Below are 6,953 nucleotides of genomic sequence, written 5' to 3'. Positions count from 1 at the left end.
TCAGTGAAGTTGAATGGTTGGATTTTCAAAACAGGTAAGGCAAGTTTTAGAATTTTTAAAATATAAACGTGTAATTAACCTCTGAAACTTGTTGCCACAAGAGATTGTAGAAAACAAAAACTCTTTAAGAGTTAAAAAAATAATTACATTTCTGTATCTATAGAGACAACATGTACAATTCTTCCAGATAAAATGAGAAATGTATTAACAGTATGAAATGTCAATGTTTTTTGTATTGAGGGAAACATTGATAGGAGTCACAAAGAATCTTTCCCTGTGAAAGGAGTATATGATATTTTAAGCTCTGATGTTTAGATTGCAATGTCCTTTGGGGTGATTGTGCTCACCTTCTGTGAGAACCCAAACTATACAAACCTTTTGTATAGTTAGAGTGAGTTATCTTTTTTCACCATAGCCTCAGTTGTCTTAGTGCTTTGGCACTGAGGCAGTAAAACTGTGCAGAATTTATATTACTTAGATGGTTTATTTTGCATTACACAGCCTTTTCTACTACAGAATTAGGAAAGTTCTGTATTAAGTCATATTTCAGCTGCAACAATGACATCTAGGGGCTGATTTATATTAATTTAATTTAGATACGTATCTCCTATTTTTGAGAAGATGGTTGCTAATATGTTTACTAAATCTAAATTATTAGTATTTGCTGAGAAGCTGTAAATCTGATATATGTTGTATATTCAGAAAATAGCCATGGCATTTTTAACTTCCTATTTTTTGTGTTTGTTCCTTGATCTGTCTTTTAATTATTTTAGTACTGCTAACACTGCAAAACAGTGAATCTCTCTTATTCCTTTAGACCTTGTACTTTTTCATGACGTTATCAAATGTATACTTTTCTGTGGAGTAAAGGGAAATCTCTTTGACTCTGCTTTCTTATGTGACTTATTCTGTCTCCTAAAATCACATCTACTTTATTTTTGTACAGGAAATGAGACCAAAAATCCCTGTATTCAATCCCCTGCTTCTCCCAGCTTTATGGATGTGTGGATATAGGCTTGACTTCAGATTTAAACCCTATGATTCAGGACCACCTCTAAGCTATACGTAAATCCAATTTTATGTGTGCAAGTAAGTGTATATGTAAAATACGTAATTGCAATTTAGAGGTGATTTAACAGCATCTGTCCTATTATTTGCAAACTTACTTTCTTTCCCTTGAATCTTAGTTATTTGACCATAAGTCACTTATTTGGAATTGCTTTTTACAGGAAAAAAAGTCTATATTTCTTTCTCATCGGCTTTTTCACTTATATTTATGACTTTTTCTCAGGAATTAGAGAATATAATTTTTTTGCAAAATTCCACTCATGCCATTCTGTGGAATATATTGTGCTACCTTTAGCATACTGACTTTTTGTTGATATTGAGATGAGACCTAAAGAAGAGCCCTTGAGTGTAGGAAATAGGGAAAGGCTCACCTTTTTCTTTAGATACTTCCTTAAAATTTTGAAGTAAAGTTTGTGGTTTTGGGACAGTGTTACTGACTTAGGCAAAACTAAACCCTAAATGTTAGGTCTTCTAAAATGTACAACTTATAACTGTATTTTTACAGAACCTACCAGTCAGTTGTAACAAGGCACTCAGTTTAAGAGAATGTGAAAAGTCATTTGACATGAGATTGCTGGTGATAATAGTGAGACATTATGGAGAGTTTCACCTTGGCTCAAATCAAGGTGCTGAAATGTTCTCTACAATAAATAAAGGTGTTTTTCTGATGCATCCCAACAATAAGAGGGACTTTTTCATATAGAACTTATACTGATGCAGCAATTCTTTTCACAACTGCTGTACCTGCTGGTTTCGTCTGTGGGGTGACAGCTTATTTCTGTCAGCAATATTGGCAAAACGTGATTATAACTGCATTCCATATTAAATCTTACATAAAAATCTCACCAGAAATCACATCCCTAACTATTATTAGTATGTTAGTAGATGATTTTTACAGACTTGGTCAAAGTATCACAATGAACATATTTGTCTCTCATAGGAAGGTCGGCAGTGAATGTAAAGCAGAAGAGGATAAATCTGAGCTGTAGTTGACTCTGAGTAGGATTGGAGGAAAGACGAAACAGGAGAGGAAGATTTATAAAATTCTTAAAAAATAAGTAACAATTATTTTAATGTATATTTTTGCCTATATGAGTAATTTTATGATTCTGTATTGAAAAGGAGTGGGTTTGCAATGGTGACTGAAAGAACTAGGATGCATTATGACTTGAAGAAATGCTTCAAACTCCCATGTTCTGCCTTGGAAAAAGTACATTTAAAAATAGCCAAACCGTGCCATATTCTACTTAATTCATATTTTGAGGCAAAATATGGAATCAAGAGAATTGGATCCTCTGAAATTAGGGCACTGCAGAAGAAATTGTTAGGGGATGGGCTACAATTTGCTGATTCTTTGAACTCGATTCTGCAGTGAGCGAGGGCAGTGAAAGCCTCCGAGTCAGAATCTCGCTTTCCAGTTTGCCTTTCCCTTTAATAGTTTGAAGTTCTCTACAGCTGTGGGAATGATATTGTCCACTGGTAGGTGACAAATGGACCTACCCACTGGTAGATGACGACTCACCATTGCCTTCAAAAGACCCAGAGTTCCTCCTAGCCCTTAAAATATGCCATTTTCTTATGTCTGTCCTAATATAAAGGCAGTGTGGTCTGTGTACATGTACTGAGGATAGATCTGTTTTAAATTAGTGAAAATCATAAGGAAAGTTTGGATTGGTTTTTACGTCTGAATTGGCCATGGGGAAACTCCACCTAGAATAGGGACAAAAGATTATTTAGCTATACAGAAAATATCAAGGCGGTTCATAGAGACTTGCCACATGGTAGTACTATATTTTAATGTCAATTATTATATCCCCTTTTTATTATTTTGTGTCAATAGTGGGTTTTTTGTTGTTTTTTTGTTTGTTTGTTTTTTTGCCAGCTCTTACTCCAAAAAGTGCTTTCTTAGTTATGTAATCCAATTAAGGGAGCGTAGAATGTGATTTATTACTGGCAGTTGTAGCAAGGGGAGTCATATGCATCAAAAAACTCCTACGACAACAGAAATCTACCACTCTTTTTTGTTTTCTTGTTACAGTCAGAGAAAATACAGAAGCTTCCTTTGCATTCTTAAGAGAAATTAGCTGTATGTGAAGTGTTGCATTATAGCAGGTACAGACTGATCCCAGTTGTTACATTTTTCATTCATATATGCCCCAGTGACTGCCTTTGGTGTGTGTTTTACACATTCAAGAGAATTCGTTTATGAATGATAAACTGCAGTAAGCCTGGAATTAGATCCTACATTACATAAATTAATATTTCACATGTAAAAGGAGAGCCCTTAAAAAGAATTGGACTCCCTGGAGTTCTAATATAGCTAATATTCCTGTAATTGATTTAATTGCCCCCCCATCCCCCTTTTTAAAGTAGTAGTTAAAAGGCATTCTTGTTAAATCAGTCATCGTAAATACACTAATTTCTGGTGTGAGAAAGAGCTCCTAGAGTATGTCCTACATGGTAGCTCCCAAAGGATAAAGTAGCACCAAAAATCTGTAAATCCAGTCAGATGTGAAACTGGTGTATCCATGACTTAATTTCAGTATCTATTAACAATAAAGATATTAAGGTTTCCTGCTCAGCATGGAAACTGGATGATGTGAATCAGAAAATAACAAGTGCTTTTGAGTACTTCTCAGGGAACTGTGGACCAGGCATCTGTCCTTCAGTGAATGCTCTGGCTGGTCCTGGAAACTTCCCTTATGTTCCATCGATTGATCTGCTCCTGCAGACTTTTTTACTTGAAGTGCAATCTGTTTTTTGCCAAATGGGATTAGGTAGGGGTTTTTAATCTAGACACATAGGTGCTTGAGATGGGTTTTAAGCAGTAGATTGTAATTTTAGAGTGTGACATTTTTCAGATAAGTTCAGTGTAGCAGTTACGTTAACCTAACCTTGATAAATTTTGCAAAATTTACATAGCTGACCACAGATTTGTCATGTGTATGATGGTATGAGGCTTCTGTTATGCTCCTGGAGAACTTTTATGAGTACAAACCTATCTAATTTCTGAGCATCCATACAAACACACAACACTGCAACTGTTTCATGGTACTAAATAAACACCTTGTTCCAGTTTTCTTCATAAAATATTTATTTGTCCTCCAAAACCTTAAATAAGAAAATTTACACAACTTTAGTATCTGTGCTATAGAATGTATTGTGCACTTATTCCCTTAAAATGTTTATAAAAATACTAATACAAATGTGACAAACCAGAGTTCACCATCCTACTGTGTTTTTCATGTTCGAGTTTAAAAAAGCAACAATGAAACAAACCTTATCATACCAGGTTTTTAATTCCCTTTTGAATTTTCCTAAATCAAATTCTTGTTCGTGAGTTTGTGTAAAATTAGAACCTCATGGTTTGTCTCACCTTATGAACATTGCTTAACATCCAAAGTTGTTTTTTGACTCTAACCCTTAGCTCTGTGTGTGAATGTGGGTTTGCAGGTGCATGTGTGTGCACTTCCAGGTACACAGAGACATAGCATTGTTTTTTCATTGCAAGTATGTGTGTGGATTCTGCACACAACGAGCATTGAACACCTGCATGAAAACAAAGGAGTTTGTTCATTCTTAATTATTGAATCTTGCTACTGTTTATCAGATATGAGCAAACTGAAATGAACCATCACACTTTTCCGTAGTGACCTTGAGGTGGCAGCAGCATTACATTCATTTCTACCATACACCAAGTCCATTTAAGGTGAAAGTAAAATTTGCAATAAATCAAAATAATACTGATTGTTATAATTTTATTACCAGAGCATTAAGTCAATAAAACTTATCTGAAATGTCATTTGCATTGTATACAATTTTTACTAGTTATCAGGTATGTTTTAAAAGCATGTTTAAAGCAACCAAATGAAGAAATTGGTGATAAATTGTTGAAAAGCTGAGATTTGTCTAATGGTGTAGTAAAACTAAAGTCTGTTTTGATCTCTTGTATTGTAAAAGACTGTTTTTGAAGGCATTTGTTAGTACAATAATGTCTTGTGTCATGACTAACTATATTTAATGTCCTAATGTCTGATTAAATATTTTCCCGCAAGTTGTCAGGTCCTTTTTCATTCGTGATTTTATGTAGGAAGGTCATCTAATTATATGAAACCCTTTCAGTGAAGGAGAATGTGTTTATTTCTTTTAATAATGAGGAATAATGAAACTTATTTATGTTGGAAGTCAGAGAAATTTATTGCAGAATTACAACACGAGAAACATGAAAATTAAAAAGAAACCAACAAACTTTTAATAGCATATTCATTACCAAGAAGCTTGCAGGTAGTGAAATAGTTGTATAAAACCAGTATATTGGGTGATATAATACTGTGTGTGTCGGTTTTCAGGACATGGTTATTTTGAATTTCTGTGTTGTCAATTACTATTAGGTTACTAAATTATTATTACCTAATTAGTCAAAATAGGATGCACTAGAAGGAAAGATTAACAGCAGTTGCCTTTACAAACTTCTAAACCAGCTTCGGGCAGGGAAGCCGGATCTCGTCGTCTGGGTTGTGTTGCTGTTCTGCAAGATTAACACGAGTCTGGCCTGGAAGCCGAAAGAGAGATCTATTACACAAGTTAATCACATTGAAGAAACAACGTTGAAAAGTAGTTACCCTAACAAACAGACAAAAATAATGGTAGGGATGTGTTTATACATCAGTTAAAAACTGATTTGAAAGAAACCCTTTAAGTGCTGCTAAAGGAGTCCCAATAACTGATTAAAGATAGCTTGTATAATAGTTAAAATAATTCAGTGGTAATTTAATGAAAAATAAGATTATATTGATTAAGTTTTGGATTTATTTCATCTTCAGGGGTTTGTATTCATACTAAGATAGGATATTTAGATATGTTTACCCTTATATTCTTTATTAATGTTTCACTTGTTTTGTTTGACCAGTTGTACCTTGACAACTTTTTCAGCTCCTCATGAAATAATATTGATTATAAACAAGTACAGAAGTATATAAACAAAAATAAGTTGAATTTTAGCTTCAGAATGACATGTTTTTAGATTTAAAAAGCAGACAGAGAATCACAAACCACAAGCCAAACAGAGATTACAACACCTGGATGCTGTTTGGGCTCTGCCAATGTTTACCAGAGCCAATACAAATACTATTGCTTCACTAAGACATAGATCTGGTTTTTTTATTTCTGTGATCTGTACTGTAGTTTTCTCTTTGCTGTTTCTTAAGCTAATTTCTATGATTTTACAAAATTTCCAAAGGTATGAATGCAGTGAGTGACAAAGCAGCAGAATAACTGAGGTAACAACAGTATTCTTATGAGGAATGGAATTCACTGTGACCCTCTTTCTTCTTTCTTTCTGATTTTAACCTTATGGCTACATATTGTCAAAATATATTTACCTCAGAAATAAAACTAAGGCAACAATTTATGTGAGCTTAACATAGTTAACATGGAAACGAATGTAATTTCTTAGAAATATATATAAATGAGGTTGAGAGGCTACCCCTAATCTCCGTAAATTACCAACATAGATTATCACTGTCTCAAAAGCAGAGATGTGCTTTTTATTTGTCTTTAGAGCACCATAAACACACATTTTGTTGGAGAAATTTAAAAATTACAGTTGTTACATTGGGGGCTCTTTGTAAGTGTACAAAATTCAAATAAACAAGTTGTCCTCGACTTCATTGGGAGAAGAATCTGTTATAGCAATTGCAGAATATTCCAGAGGTTTTGACCTGGAGCCAGTGTTGAAGGATTTATTCAATGTTAGTTTAACATTTGCCCAATGTTTGTGAACTAATGTTAAATGAGAGCTTGTCATAAGACCTTGTTGAAATTGCAACATGGCTGTTTTAAAAATACCACTGCTGTACTGAAATGGAAGGTACCTGATATGATCT

This window comes from Nesoenas mayeri (assembly GCF_963082525.1).
Source record: "Nesoenas mayeri genome assembly, chromosome: 12".
Lineage (NCBI taxonomy): Eukaryota > Metazoa > Chordata > Aves > Columbiformes > Columbidae > Nesoenas > Nesoenas mayeri.
This window is presented reverse-complemented; position numbering follows the sequence as displayed.